Source organism: Anolis carolinensis, chromosome 4, assembly GCF_035594765.1.
Source record: "Anolis carolinensis isolate JA03-04 chromosome 4, rAnoCar3.1.pri, whole genome shotgun sequence".
In the NCBI taxonomy this organism is placed as follows: domain Eukaryota; kingdom Metazoa; phylum Chordata; class Lepidosauria; order Squamata; family Dactyloidae; genus Anolis; species Anolis carolinensis.
Window position 1 is genome coordinate 236623648 of NC_085844.1, and position 16730 is coordinate 236640377.

General features: G+C 41.3%; 1 protein-coding gene and 1 long non-coding RNA gene across 3 annotated transcripts in view; one reads left to right on the plus strand and one right to left on the minus strand.

Moving 5' to 3' along the window:
* The window catches only part of gnas (GNAS complex locus), a 250385-nt gene that overhangs the window by 38589 nt on the left and 195066 nt on the right, over nucleotides 1–16730 (plus strand). The window lies entirely within an intron of this gene.
* LOC103280685 (uncharacterized) overlaps nucleotides 4922–16730 on the minus strand; it is a 34587-nt gene continuing 22778 nt past the window's right edge. Inside the window, exon 3 of the long non-coding RNA XR_010005633.1 lies at nucleotides 4922–7119. This is a non-coding gene — a long non-coding RNA (uncharacterized LOC103280685). The remainder of the gene's footprint in view (nucleotides 7120–16730) is intronic.

Consider the following 16730-nt stretch of genomic DNA (forward strand, 5'->3'; position numbering starts at 1 on the left):
TTTATACAGCTGTGTGGAAGGGGCCCAAAGTGGTGTCAAACTGCATTAATTCTACTGTGTAGATGCACCCTTTGGCTCAATGTTGTGGGGAAAATCTGCATGACTGAGGAGGAGGAGGAGGAGGAGGAGGGAAAAGTTAGTATATAGTTATGACTGAAATAAAAGAGTGATTGAAAAAGAAATTAGGGTGCAGTTCAGTGAAAAGAGTTTGTGTGTGTGTGTGTGTGTGTGTATGAAGAAGTTAGTGAATAGTTAAAGGGAGCGTGAAAGGAAAGCTAAGGGAAAGTGGTGCGGGCCACGAGGAACTGCCATGTGAGAAATGGATTATGAATTTGGAGCCTTGTGGAGGCCGGGGAAGGGAGTGGGATGGGGAAAGAGCAGGGAGGTGTGCGTGACTTGGGGGGGGGGGATTTTGGAGAGAGGGAGGGAGGAACAGTGGGTTGCCTGGGGGAGGTCAGAGTTCAGCACATGCAAAAATACTGCTGCTTCTAAAAATAGCAGGGGCAGGTTTAAAAATAGCAGCTGCTGAAAATAAATGTGTGGCAATTTGGTGAAGCTCCCCAGGGAACATTTTTCCCTTCTGTTCCAGCCCTGTCCTCCTCCATGGTCCGGCTGCAGAAGGGTGGCATCCCCCCCCCCCAGGCAAGAACCCCCTTTTTTTTACAGACTGAATGGGCCCATTGATCCAGGCAGCAAGGCTGGGCTTTTATCTCTTCTCTGCCTCCCCCTACCCCCATTGCCTGTCCTCTCTCCACTTTGATTTACTTTTCAGCATGTAAAGTGTGTGAGTGAGTGTGGGTGTTACAAGGTATTCCAAATAACATATCTTATACTTCTCTGTGTGTGTATGTATATATACCCCTCAAAAAGTATATACTGTTAACTAAACCAAAGATTCCAATTGTGGGTAAGTGTTGTGAAATTACTAGATAAACTTTAAAGTGAAGTTTTGAACTCTGTGCTCTGACAATGTGAGCAGTGCATTGCTGTGCAGGGGACGACGATTTGAACGCTTTACATAAAATGGGAATTCAACATGGAATTTGTAATTCCAATTTAATCATTATTATAACATTTATTCTTCGATATAAATGTATTTGCTTAGCTTTCAAATAGTCACCATAGCTACTATTAGCTATTAAAGAGTGTATATATTTTGTGTGGTAGATAGATAGCTAGATGATAGATAGATAGACATACACACACATACATACACGTGTATGCACACACACACATGCATAAAAACATACACATACATAAAAACATACACATACTTACATACAGATGCATGCACTGTAAGGACAAGAGAAAAATGTGTTTAACCTTTTGGCTACAAGTAGGGAGAGATGTTTGTATTTATTGATAGTATATTTGGTTTAGGGATTTTTTTAAAAAGTGGTTTACAGGTTTGTTTGGTTTTTTAAAAAAATGATATTATTTTTAATTATTTTCATGTAGCTTTTATTAAGACCAGCTTGAAATATAATTTTCCTTATCCAAGATTTCATCTGCACGTTAGAGCCAAAGCAAGAGAGAAGCAGGGAGGAGATGGAATGATAGTATATGTTTTACAGAATTGCATTGCTTGCCTTGTGATTTCTGGAGGGTGGAGGGCATTTTCTCTTTTCCTTTTATATGAAATTGACTTAAGGGGTGTAGAGAAGTAGGAGTTAAGGTGAAGGCTCTTTTTCCAGACTCCTATGGCCATTGAATTATGGGATAAGAAATGGCATGAAGACCTTGAAAACTTTTTTTTTTGTGTGTGTGAAACGAAGGGTGTTGTGTGGCCTCTCCTCAATGTCTTATAAAAAGAGAGGCATTTGGGTACAGAATTATGACTTTTTAAAGTGGGAATATAGGTAAAAATAGTTTTGAGGAAACTTGATAGGGCAAGCTTTGGGATTGGGGGGGGGGAATTAAGAGACTTGGGGAAGGGTCTCAAACTGGAAGCAGAGAATTGCAAGGATTGTGGAGACTTCATTCTTTTTCTTCCATCCCCTCTCCTTGTTTCTCCCCTTGTTTCTCCCTGTTTGGTGGTAAATGCAGTGCTTATTTTGACTGGGTTAGATAAGGAAGGCAAAACCGTACAGGAATCAGACACTTGGGCATGCTGTTAATTCTGCACTCAGATCTGTAGCAAGGAATTTGATAAGAATTAAGTTTCCTTTAGGTTCCTAGGGTGATTATTTCCCCCTTTAAAACTTTGCTAGAGGACTGCCTTGCTCATATTTAACTACCTTTTCATCCACCTGGTTTGGGAGCATTTCAACTCAAATTTGTGTGTTCCCACATGTGGGCATTTCCTAGTTTGACAGGTTGGCATTTGGGAGGCGTTGTTCTTCCTAAACTACCCTTCAGATTGAAAACCTGGAGAACAGAAAGTCCCCTTCCTCAGAATTACTTCAGTCATAAATATTTTCTATTTGCTTTGTTGCTCCTTCAAAAGATGTTTGTACTTTTGTGTCTTATTTGGTTCCTGGAGGTTTTTTTTTTATAGTCAATACTTTCCAGATTAAAGATGACATATTTCTAGGAATTTTCTGCATTTTTAATTGTTTTTGTGGCTTGAGTTAAAAAAGAAAAGAAATGGAGACAAGGACTTCACCATCCCTTTCAAAGATGCTTCTTTTACATAGAATTAATATTTACCAGATTTTTTAAAACCACTGAACTGCTGAAGCATAAAGTACCTTGCTTCTAAGATAATATAGCTAAGTATGTAGTTTGAGACAGAAGTATGAAGTAGCAAGTGTCAATATTTAAGGAGCTTAAGTGTTTGGTTAGTAGCTGCATAATTTTTAAGTTTGCTTACTAATAGAATTGTACATTCTTCTGCCTGTTTTCCAATTTTTTTAAAAAAAATTAGTTGTATTGAACATGCAAACAAAGGCTGGAAACAATTTCATTCTGTACAAAACAAGCAAAAGAAGAAAACATTTCTGTCTTCAGGAAGAGGAACATACACAATTTTGTGTGTCATTTTTATTAACTTTCAGAGCAATACTTAATTTGATCTGCCACATTCAGTGCTTGCTAATTGAATGCAGAAATTAGGTTGATGAATCCAAGCTGAATATTTTTTATTTTGTTAAAAAAACAACAGCCTAGTATTACTAATATGGAAATGTATATAGTCCTCTTTTGCCTTTGGCACAGTAAGAAGGAATGGATTTACTTGTTTTGTTCCAGATCGCTCAGGGGTCTGATAAAGTCTCTGCCCATTTTAATAATTCACATTTATCAACAATTGCTGGCTGTTTATTGGGCATCTGAACATTTTGCACACCTTTAATCACTTGCAGATTTTGAAATAAATACTGTATATTTGTTGAAAAGTTAACAGTGCTGTTAAGGGAGGATCTGTTCATACTTTAAAAACAGAACTTGCTCTAATAATGTTTAAAAAGAGAAACAATAGCCCCCCCCCCCCCCCCCGTTATTGTTAAAGAAACTGGGAAAGCCAAGGAAAAAATAGATTTGAAAACAGAATATTTGTGTGTGTGTGTGTGTGTGTGTAAACAAAATGCACAAAATAAACAATTGAATGCCTTATTTATCTATTTGTTGTCTGGCCCAACTCTCTATTTGTTTACTCTGCAATGACTCCCACACTGTTCATTGTTTCTTAACTGACAAGTTTGTATTCCTGGCAATGAAGCCCTAGAGTCCGTGGAAAATGTAAGACTTCGAGTATATTACAATTCCCCCATCCCTCCTCCTCGCCTACAAGTGCAGGTTTCTATGCAAGGTTTTGTCTTTGTCCTTGCAAGGTAGTTCACATTGTATGTATGAAATACATATTTCTGCTATACCTATATAATGTAGGCACTGTGTAAAATACTGTATGTTGAAGACAAACTGTCCAAAGATTGTGAGAAGACTAACAAAACCCTGCTAGCTTATTTAACTCTCTTTCTTTCAATCTTTCTGTCTTTCTCTTCACTATTTGTTTAGGAAAAAGTCCTTGGTTGGTCTGCTACACAAATTAGCTCAAAAAGATTGCTGTTTTTTCCAGTTCTCTCCCTTTCTTTTTCTCTTCTCTCGTAATACGGTAATTTGGATTGTGACTCTTATTTGTTGTGAGCAAAAGCTATGGATTAAACCAAATGCAGTGCATATCATGTCAAGTTAATATTTATTCATGTATTTATTCATGTTTATATATAAAATGTGAACTTGAAGGCTAGAAATGTTAATTGTCTGAACTGGTACAATAATCAATGAAGGCTGTAGTTACATATATAAGCTAATATTATATATGAGGTATTATAAGCTAATACATATGTATTAGAAAGTAACTGTTGAAGTTAGGGGAGCTTGGTTATGAAATAAACAAGGATTGTGCTGAACATCATTAATGACAGAAAGCTGAATTGCTCAAGGAGAAAATGTTAATTATTGGAGCTGCAAATTAAGAACAAGAGTATTTTGGGGTTTTGAGACAATTTCAGTTACATTGTTCAAATTCACTAGAGAATGAGGAAGAGAGGAAGGAAATGTCATTAATTCTTAATGATAAATTTTGCTTTGGGTTTATTAAACTGTGGGATTTGGTCATTTTCTTTCTTACTTTTTTTTTTTAAAAAAGGGAATCTGTTGCCACTAAGGTATTTGTAATATTGAATTTAAACTTTACATTTGTGATCAGTTATTGATTCAGCTATAAAGTGTTTAATTAAATCATGTGCAAAATGTATATATTTATAAGGATTTAAATTTTTATTTCACATTTTCCTTCTATTGCAAACCTTTATGCTTTGTCTGGTCAAGATGATAACATTTGTATTTGTTCACAGTACTTGATATGATAAGAGAAATTGACATATCTGTAAGATACTCAAGCACAATAGTTGAAGAAAAGCAGCATTAACGTCTTCAGAGAATGTACTATAACAGTAAAAGCTAAACACAAAATTAGGGATAATTTTAAATGATATTTTTATTAGGAACATTTGGGACATCCTATCAATTTTGGATATGTTAAAGATTTTTCCATAATAAGTGCTATATTTTCCCCTTCCATCCATTTGTTACATGAATGTAGGCCAACATATCTATCATCCTTTATGTTTCTTTAATATATGAAATAATTATAAAATATTTTAATTAGTAAATGTTTTAATTTCTCCTAAACACATTTGCCTAGGAATGAGTTGCATTGATAGTTCTAAGTAGACTGTAAGTTATTTTGTCCTGTAAGTTATGTCCTGTAAGTTATTTTGGCTTGGTAACACAGAATTACTTTGTCTCAACAAATAACAAAACTATTTGCAAATATCCAATACTTTGTGACCAGCTCTCTGAAAATAAGGCAACTTTTCTTTCAATACATTGAGGGATACTTAAAGAGTAAACAATGTGTTTGTGTATCATTCAACAGTTTCCTCAAGTAAAGAGGTTTCCCAAATTCTTACTATTTTCATATCAACCTCATGGAATCCTTTGACCAGAGCTGACAGATGGATGGGGGTGGGGACAGATAAATAAAACTATACATGGCATAATGTCCACATTTTAATTTAGTTTCTAATTCTCCTGCCTACATGGATGTCCCCCAGAACATCTTAACTCATGACAACAAAAACATCTTGAGAAAATGCAGACCTGTGACCCTAACATTGTCACTTTATTGAATAGCCCAGGACTGACTTATACTACCAACTTAGGGTGACCACATAAATTTTATAGGGTTTTCTCGTACTCGACTGTTTTGCCAGTCCCTTTGTCTGCAATATAGTCTGGCTGTCCTTGATATTCTCCCATCCAAGGGCTAACCCAGGCATGAGCAAACTTCGGCCCTTCAGGTGTTTTGGACTTCAACTCCCACAATTCCTTTTTTTAAAAGTTTTTTTTTATTATTTTAGAAATTATAACAGACAATCATGAAAGTGAAAAACAAGAAGTAAAATAAAATACACACATATAAAAAAAGAAAAAAATACAGAAAGATATAAAGATTTGCACTGTAGTGTACAGCCAGCGCTTGTTAAACTAATGGATATTCACAGAGTGGCTGTACCGTTGTTATACCTTAACTTATCCTTGTCCCCCAAACCCCTCACCCGTGAACCCAACCCCCTAGACCTCCGATACCCCTCAGTAAGTATCACGTAACTAACCATCAACTACCCACATATCTTCTTTCGCTAAATCCCCTTTATGTCAGTCATCAAATCTACCTTTGTCTTCTTTTCCAGATACCCAAGTGCCAGCCTCCATTTGTTTACAAAACCCTCATTATTTCCTCCTCTGTTACTATTTGTCAGCTTGGCCATTTGGATATATTCCCCCAGTTTATCTCTCCAGTCTTTAATACCTAGCTTTTCTTCCCCCTTCCATGTTTTAGCTATTATTAGTCTTGCTGCAACAAAACCATATTGGCAAATTTCTTCATCTCCTGCGCTAATACGCCTTCTAAATAAACCTAATAAGCACATTTCCGGGTTTTTCTTGACCTTTTTGGTTATCATATTGTTTGTTTCTTTGACCACTTTTATCCAGAATTCTTGAACTGTATTACAGGACCACCATATGAACTCCCACAATTCCTAACAGCCGGCAAGCATTTAGGGATTGTGGGAGTTGAAATCCAAAACACCTGGAGAGCCAAAGTTTGCCCATGCCTGGGCTGACCAGTGCTGACTTTGCTTAACTACCAAAATCAGATCTTGCTCAGGAACTTATTCATCTCCTTCTGTCAGGCTCACTTCAAAGGACCAGTCTGAACGCAGATCAAAGACAGCTGCTCTCAAACCCAATCTTTATTGAAGAATACATGACTTTGGAAAAGTCGAGAATGACCTAATGTTTACATACAATCATTTTTATCACCTTTGTTGCAACGTCACACCACACGTAAATATCATCACCAAATCCCACCACCTGTATCACATTTCTACTATCCCCACACACTCTACCAATTATAATTGTTTATACTTTCAACCCCGAGTTCCCAGGCTCTTCTATCTTCTTCTGCCAGGTGCTTCCATGAGACATCCAGGATTATTTATGTTATGACTCCAAGTCCAGGGCTTGGAAATTCAGCCCTGGGACTTAGTTCCATGACATGGCGCCCCCTTTTTCTTCATCCTCCTCTTCGGTGTTTCTTTCATCACAAATCTGAAATAAATCAAACAATAACTCTATGTGTCCATTTTGTCCAAAGTACCCATATACTTTTTCAGTAAACTGCGATGGAATACTGGGTGTATTTTCCCTAAACTTTTCGGCAATGCCAATTGGAAAGTCACTTCGTTTATAACACCCTGTATTCTGAATGGTCCAATATATTTGGGGCCCAGTTTTCTCGAAGGTAGCCCCAACTTGATGTTTTGTGTACTTAACCACACTAAATCTCCTTTCTCCAATTTATCGCCTTCCATCCTTTTTCTGTCTGCGAATGTTTTATACTTTTTGTGTGCTTCCTTTAAGGATGCAGTTACTTGACTCCAACATTCTAGCATTTGAGTTTTCCATTTCCCTGCCCCCGTTTCTTCATTCTCTGTCCATCTTGGCAATTGGGGCAGAGGCTGTATTTCATACCCGTAAACTACTTCAAAGGGGGTTTTATTTGTTGCGGAGTGTATAGTCGAATTAAAAGCCAGTTCTGCGAAGGCCAGCCACTTAGACCAGTCATTTTGTCTCATGTTAGAGTACATGCGAAGAAACTGCCCAAGTGTCTGTTGAGTACGTTCTACTGCCCCATTTGTCATGGGATGAAAGGCAGAACTTAGACTCCTTTCTGCTCCTAGCATTTCCAAGAATTTTTCCCAGAATTTTGCTGTGAACTGAACCCCTCTGTCACTAACCACTCTACTGGGACATCCATGAAGTTTATAAATATGGTTTATGTACAATTCAGCCAGTTTCTCTGCCGATGGTAGTTTCGTCAGTGCTATAAAGTGGGCCTGTTTAGAAAACAGGTCTAATACCGTCCAAATATAACGATGTCCCTTGCTAACCGGCAGTTCCCCCACAAAGTCCATAGCTACACATTCCCAAGGTCTGGTAGGTTCTGCTACTGTTTGTAATAGTCCCATTGGCTTCCCTCCTCTCGGTTTATTTCTGGCACAATCATCACATTGAATAACATGATTCTTTATGTCCTTCCTCATCCCTGGCCACCAACAATGTTTTGCTATCGCCTTTGTTGTTTTTGTAATCCCTGTATGACCAGCGCTCTGGTTATTGTGGAAACGATGCAAAATCTTAATCCTTAATATTGCTGGGATATACAGTTTCTTGTTCACAAACCAAAATCCCCCCTTCTGCTCCCCCTTTTCTGCGTTGGATGCGATCCACTGATCTCCTTCGTATGACTGTCTCAGTTCTTTTCCCCAACTATTTTCCTTGTCAAATTCGATAGTAGCAGTGTTCTCTCTTTGGGTCTGCGCTCTCGTACTGACAGCTAAACCCCATTGTTTATCGGAAAATAATGTTCCCTCTTTTGTTGTGGTTATGCCCTCGTGTTGTGGCATGCGTGAAAGAGCGTCTGCCAAGACATTCTGTTTCCCTTGGAAAAACTTTAATTGGAAATCGAACCTGCTAAAGTATTGCGCCCATCTAATCTGTTTAGGGGACAATTTTCGAGGAGATTTTAAGTACTGGAGGTTCTTATGATCAGACCAAATTTCAAATGGGATTCCACTCCCTTCGAGGAAGTGTCGCCAGCATTCTAAGGCTTTTAATATGGCTAATGCTTCTTTTTCCCATATGGGCCAACATTTTTCAGTTTCACTGAACTTCCGAGACAAATATCCACAAGGTTTTAAGTTCCCATTTTGATCTTTTTGTAATAGTACTGCCCCGTATGCACAGTCTGAAGCATCGCAATGAATTATGAAAGGGCTCCGGATATCGGGGTGTTTTAGGACAGGTTCTTCTGTGAAGCGTCCTTTTAGGGTTTCAAATGCCTTTTGGCATTCTGGCGTCCAACTCAGTTTGGCGCCAGTAGCTTTCACTTTTGCTGTCTCCCCTTTCCCTTTTGTTTTTAAAAGTTCAGTAAGGGGTGCGGTTATTTGCGCAAAGCCTTTTATGAACGATCTATAAAAATTTGCAAATCCCAGAAATGATTGCAATTGCCTCCTTGTTTGAGGTATTCCCCATTCTTTTACGTCTGATACTTTAGACGGGTCCATAGCTAACCCTTCTGGAGATATCCGGTACCCCAGAAAGTCAATTTGAGTTTTGTTGAATTCACATTTGGATAGTTTTGCATACAGCTTTGCTTCCCTTAGTCTTTGCAAAACTTCCCGGACCAATTCCACGTGCTTTTCTTTATCTTCGCTCACGATCAGGATGTCATCCAGAAATATGAATACTCCTCGGTACAACAGTGGGTGCAGTATTTCATTTATAAGCTGCATAAAGCAACCGCCGCCGTTTTTTAATCCGAATGGTAAAATTAAATATTCAAAATGGCCGAATGCGCAGGAAAATGCAGTTTTCCAAGTATCCTCGGGTTTGATTCTTAATTTATGGTACGCTTCGATTAAATCCAGCTTAGTAAATATGCTCCCTTTCTTCAATACGGTAATCAAATCCTTTACTAAGGGCATAGGGTACTTATTGTCCTTAGTAATTGCATTTAAATTTCGATAGTCAATACACAATCTTAAAGAGTTGTCTTTCTTTCTCCTAAATAACACTGGGGCTCCAAGAGGGGAGTTGGATGGCTTAATGAAGCCTCGCGCCAGGTTCTTATCAATGTATTTCCTCAATTCCTCCTTCTCTTGAACAGACATGGGATATACTTTTGGTTTTGGTAAGTTTGCTCCTGGGGTTATTTCAATTTCTACTTCTATATTCCTCTTGGGAGGTAATTTACTTGCCTCTTTCTGATTGAAAACATCCACAAAGTCTCTGTATTCAGGTGGCAATAGCTGTGGGTCTATTTCCCCTGCTTCATCTCCCTCGTCCTCCTCTCCTGCTATTCTACTTATCTCCCATTGTGTTTGTTGCTCTTTAAATGCCAGGCTCTTTCCTCTCCAATCTACCTCGGGATTTGCCTGTTCGAGCCATGGGATTCCTAGTATGACATTGTATGTGGCAATAGGGGCTATCACAAAGGATATTCTTCCTTCCCATTTGCCTATTTTACATGGGACCCCCCGTATTTCCTTCGTAGATACTTCCCCAGCCGCAACTGATCCATCTAGCTGCGAAAAGGCAAGTCAAGCAGCGTCTGCTGGCATTTTAGCGCTCCTGCTAATTCCGGAGTTATAATGTTCCTAGAACAACCGCAATCCACGAATGCCCTGCAGGTGGCCCGATTCTCTAACCCCGATAGGCAGATTGGCACTACCAGCATGCGTTTGTCTTGACTCACCAGCCTCTCCGGAGATTCTGGGGCTCGCACCTCCTCCTCCGCTCGTCTCCCGGCTGCTGGCTTGGGCTTTGAGGGTTTTGGCGGCTCCCCCTTCCGGGCCCAACATTCTGCTGCTCGATGGCCCGTCTTCCCACATACAAAGCATCCCAGCTTGGGTCTGTTGTCATCTCCTTTGAAGGGGATCCCCGGCCTCCCTCCGGGCCTTTCCTGCTTCCTCGTTTCTCCTCGACCCCTCGCTACCGGTTTTTGCTGACCGCCGCCGCCGCTCCGGAAGCGCTTTACTTGGGCCAGGGTGGATTCGACGCGCCCCGCCAGTTGTATCCAGCCCTGTAGTGTCTCTGGGTCGTCTCTGTGCACTGCCCAACTAAAAACCTCGGGGCGTAGTCCCTCTTTGAATATCTCCACTTTGGTCACTTCAGACCACTCTGGCACCCTTTCCGCGAGATGGAGGAATTCCTCTGCGTACTCGGGCACCGTTTTATCCCTCTGCTTTATTCCTTTAAGCTGGTCTCGAGCCCTCAATTGCTCTAGCCGGTCTCTGAACCGGTTTTCCAGTGCGGCGAGGAAGCGGGGCACTGATCTCAAGCACGGGTCGCGTCTGGCATGTAGTTGCACATACCAGCTGGCCGCTCCTCTCTTCAGTGTGTTGCCGATGGCCCGAACCATGCTTCCTTCGGAGGGGAATGTGTGTGCATTGTCCTCCATGTATCCTCTGATGCCAATGAGGAAAAAGTTCAGTTCAGATGATTCCCCTCCGTATTCCAGTTTGAGCTCTTCCCTCCTATGCATCCATTCTGCGGCCCGTTGATGCTGTATGGGAGGCATGGGGAAGGGTTGCATCGGGTTTCCTTGGACGGCCCCTTTGAACACGCCGCGCCCCATCCCGGCAGTAGTTCCTCGCGGCTCCCGAAATTCTGCCGCTGCTGTCGGCCCTTCCACCCATCCGAATGCGGGCCTCGCTGTAGCCCCCGCACCTCGCCTTCCTTCGTCGTACGGCACATCCTCCTCCTCTTCCTGGATCTCCGGCTCCTCTCCTCCTTCCTCTGCTAATCCACTGGACCCGATCCCTGGTCCCAGTGGTCTTTCCACCCCGACGCCCATTCGGGGGGTTGGGAGTCCTGTTGGAGTTGGCGGCCTCAGAGTTCCCCGAGCTTGCTGGCGCTCCACCTCGCGCGCCATTCTGTCCCGGAACTCCAGTTCCTGCCAGTATTCCTCATCCCCCTCGCCCCTTGCCGCCACGGGGCTCTGCGTCGAGGCGCGCTGGCCCCTCTGGCTCCAAGCCTCTTCTTTACTTGGCTCTCTCTCGGCACCATATCGGGTGGGCTCCTTCTGGAGATTCTCTTCCAATAGTTGGCACCAATCTCCCCACGGTTTCCGACAGCCTGGACAAATTAGTCTCCAAGATGGATAACCACAGGGCCACGGTCTCCGGCATGCTCCCTCCAGATCCCCAACTGGTTTCTGCAGCTGCCGAGACGCCTCTTCCTCCTCTGGGAATCCTCTGGGTCACGCCGTTCGGCCTGGGGTACCCCGTAGAGGAAGCGATGGCTTGCAGCGTTTCTTCCCCCAATGGCCGGGCCCCTGGCAAAGGCCTCCCTGCTCCATTTGGGCTTTGATCGCCCTCTCTACTCATCTTCACTTCACTGCGAATTCGCAGGAGGGTGAGAACGGGATTCTCGACTTAAATGTCAGGCTCACTTCAAAGGACCAGTCTGAACGCAGATCAAAGACAGCTGCTCTCAAACCCAATCTTTATTGAAGAATACATGACTTTGGAAAAGTCGAGAATGACCTAATGTTTACATACAATCATTTTTATCACCTTTGTTGCAATGTCACACCACACGTAAATATCATCACCAAATCCCACCCCCTGTATCACATTTCTACTATCCCCACACACTCTACCAATTATAATTGTTTATACTTTCAACCCCGAGTTCCCAGGCTCTTCTATCTTCTTCTGCCAGGTGCTTCCATGAGACATCCAGGATTATTTATGTTATGACTCCAAGTCCAGGGCTTGGAAATTCAGCCCTGGGACTTGGTTCCATGACATCCTTCCATTATCAGAAAGGGGATGATGCAAACAGGTACGCTAATACATATAACTATGCTCTGAAGAGTATAGATGGGTTTTTAAGAACCAGTCAGAGGATTTACTATATAAGGTTTCTTGTACTTTTAAATTAATGTTTCATACCTAGATCTTATGTATTTAATAATCCCAATAAATGAAATCAGTATTACCACTCATTTTATGGGCTATCTGCAGCCATTGCCCCAAAGTGTCATCTATCAAAATATAGTCTTCTACATCACTGCAACTCAAAGGAGTGGTATGTGAACTCATACTAGTCTCTGAAGTGTTGGCAGCTGTTCCCTGGAGAACTTCTAGGAAAGACAGGAAGGCAGGCAGGCAAGAAAACGGGCTCCATCTAATGATTTTATCCCAATTCTTAACCAATATTTAGCTCAATTAGAGGTCAACATGAGGCTACATAAAGGGCCATGGTTCATCTCAAGTTGCACCTCCTTCATGTTAAATATTGGTGTTCATTCTTTTAACAACATATAGCAGTTCTTTAGTATCTGCTGGAGCTTGGTTCCAGGACACCCTCTGGATACCAAAATTCATGGATTCAGTAAAGTGATTTCCCTTCTATAAAATGACAAAATAAAGGTTTGCTTTTTGGATTTTTTTTTTAAATTAGACATGGACGATGTAATCCATGGATGCAGAATCAATGGATAAGGAAGGCCAACTGTACTTCAATATCTAGCTATTACTGCCTATTACTCCTTACTGGGTGTATGCATTGACTGAATCTAAGCCAGGCATGGGCAAACCTCCGTCTTCCAGGTATTTTGGAATTCAACTCCTAGGAATCCTACAACTCCTAGGAAACCCACAATTCCTAACAGCCGGTAAGCTAGCTGGGATTCCTAGGAGTTGAATTCCAAAACACCTGGAAGATCAAAGTTTGCCCATTCTTGATCCAACCCATAGCATGAAGCAGATAAGAGTCATGGGGCGGATCAAGGAAAATAGATTTACAATGTTTGCAATTTCTTCTCAGAGTACTTCCAGTCATAACTAAAAGCTATGCAGAAATGGGTTAAAATAAGCCACTTCCACATGGGTTTTAGTCCCCATTCACGGGCTTTCTCTGGGGGGTGGGACATCCTGAGTCAAATTGGGATGGCATAAAGCCACCCCTCCAGCCCCCCATTTGGGCCCCCAAACTTACCGGAGAGGCCTGCTGGCAGCACAGACCTCTCCCTACAGTCTTCCTGGTGTGAGAAAATGGTGTGTCAAGAGGTGGGGGAAGGAGGAGGGATTTCACTCCTCTTCTCTCCCCCCTACTGATGGGTCATTTTCTCATGTCAGGAGGATTGCAAGGAGAGGCCTGTGCTGCCAGCAGGCCTCTCTGGTAAGTTTGGGGACCCAAATGGAAAACTGGAGGGGAGAGGGTGGGTGTTATCCCGCTCCTCCAGGCTTTTAGAAGCCCGAAGAAGCAGGATGGCTGTGGGAACTCATCCCTGGGACTGTGGAAGCAGTCCTGGAAGTCAGTACCCACAGGCCAAGCATCTCAACAAACCCAGGCCTTTCAGTAAGGCCCAGATTTGTTGAGGTGTTTAATTAATGCGGAGTAAACCTGGGAAACCCTGGCTTACTCCACAATAATTTGTTTTTTTTTTTTCAGAAGAGTCATTTGGATGCTTCTGGTAAAAGTGAGACAGGTCCCGTATTTTGAGCCTGTCTGGAAGGGCCCTCAGAATTCCCACAATGCAGTCACTGAACTGGCCACCTGGAGCCACCAGAGAGCATTTTCTGTATTTTCAAGGATACAATAACTTGGCAGATTACCCTTTCTATAATGATAAGTGATAAGACGTGAGCTGCGGAATGAGCAGACTTAGTATAGTAACTCCTTCCTTTCTAAAAGTGAAACTCCACTCTGTATTTAACACATTCAGCATTTCACTATTACAGTCAAACTCCAGGTAGCACATCCTCTGACAATGAAGCTCCTTTTTACTAAGTTATTTTACATTTGCCCTGTCCACACTTTTTCCTCTTTATCAGCTTATTTTGATTTTTAGCAGTATCAGCACTAAAAGGAGTATGAAGAATGGTTGGAGCAACACAGACTTTTGATATCAAGTTGCAACAGTGCAATACAATTGAGCTGTTTTGCCAGTCTTTCTGTAGGGCTTTCCTACAACAGGCATGGTAAACAATAGCTGCCTCCACAAAGAAAAGGGAGGCAGATAAACAAGCTTTTCCATTTACCCTCAGCATGTTTAAAATAAGCATTGACCTGGCCAACAAAATGAAACCTTCACAAAAATGACTGGTGAAAGAAAGAAAAATCCTGCTTGGCTAGGTTTGGAAGAAACCTTCAAGTGGTTCAGAATGTTTTTGTTTCCTTATAGAAGAGTTGCCTGACCTGGTTGTTTTATTTCATACATGCATGTTGTTAGTTCTGAATAAAGAAAGGTTTGATGAAACATTAATTACTTTTCTTTTTGTGGTGTAGGAACCTTTCTGTTTTTTTAATCCTATTTTGTACAAAATTTTCTATTAAAGAAATAATGCCCAGAAACACATGTACTTTGGCGCCATCTCCACTGCCATATAATGCGATTTGAAATTGCATTTTATGGTCAGTACAGTTTCATATAATGCAGATCATACTTTGACCATATAATGCAGATCCAAACTGCATTATATGGCAGTGCAGATGGGGCCATGGTTGTCTATGGTAATCCTAGAGAGAGAAAGGAGGAGTATCTTGATTTATTTGTTTTTATTCTGATGTTTCCTTGTATAGTGGTTTCTCAATGACCCTATTTTGTTTCCTATCCTGTTTGGCGTAATAAATACTGATATGGCTTTTGAATCTCATTCCATAGGTTTAAAAATGAGGGAGCAGGAGAACAGAAGGAAGTTACTTTCTCACTTGTCTAGGCCTCATAAATAACCACACCTTTGGATCTTCCCATTTGATTTTTTGCCTCTTTTCTTGCAACTTTGATTCTATTACTTAATTAATTGAAGAGTGAGCTTATCACACATGCTGCAACATGCAGGGATTTCTACCCATTGACCTGGAATATAAAGGATAGGTGAGGGACTTTGTCAGAAGTTGAGTTCATTAGAAAGTAGAAGACATGGCAAACAAGTACAGGAAACATTGAGCTAGCAAATCAAATATGGTTCTCTTATGGAAGAATTAGGAAAATTGTATGCATACCATCAGTGTTGCCTTTAATCTGTTAAAAACTCTCCATGCTTTGGCAAACTGAAAAGAAAAGCACTTAACTTTTTCTCTTTAAATCTACTGATTCACTGGAAATACAAAGAAGGGTAGTTAATGTTTGTCATTTGGCATGAATGTTTCTTTTATTCCATGAGTAATTTTGATCTGAATCCCACAGAACAGGCATTTTGGCTTAGCAGAATGGCTATAGCTTTGATGTCAGACTGAACTGCAAACATCTTGGTTTTCATTTGCCCTAAATTTCAGATAACAGTGTGTGTGTATGTTTCAATAAGGCCAAAAATAATGCAGTTCTATTCAATTTAAATTACTTGTTTTTAAAAAATATAATATGTCATATGGCTGGACAGAAAATTCTTTGAGATGTTGGAGACTTTTTTCCTAAAGGGAGAGTCTGGATTCATCTAGTATACCAAAAAAATCAAGGACCAATCAGGCTTAGCAATATCCTAGACTGGCCCCAGAGGTGGCATACACACTGTGCCTATCCTGCAGTTGTTGCAGAGCAGAGCCCAGTCAGGCTGAAACCAGTTCGGCTCAGCCAGACTGTCACCTTTCTTCCTGTTCTGTTGATACAGCCAGAAGGCTACAGACGTTGAAGAGATCCTTCGCTTCTCCCTGGTTGTGCAGGCATATTTGCTGATGTCAGCCAAAGTGCCTGATGCTGGGCAGGAGCTTTCCAGAGCTCTGTGGCAATCTGCAGCAATGATAGGGCACAACACGGTCCTAATCAGTCTTTCTTTCCATGCATCCATCAGCACAAGCAAATGAGGATGACATCATTAGCTCATGTGGATATCAGCCTGATTCAATTTGGAACCAGTTATGCTGTCCACACTTTGCTCTAAGTGCTGGGCTGCTCCAGAGTTTCACAAAAACTCTGGAGAATTCCCCAAATTTTGCTGCTTCTACATAGCTATTTAGTCTGTGGATTTAAAAGATCTAGTTTGCTGTGGAGTGCCTACACTGGCACCCCATGAACTGATTGGAAGCTGCAACAGTGGCCACAAAGATGTGCTGAGTCCAGATTGATCCAATCCAAGAAATTTTGACAAAATGCTCCTGAAAAGAAGCAACCTATTTGACAATAATGCCTTCCCTACATGGGATATACA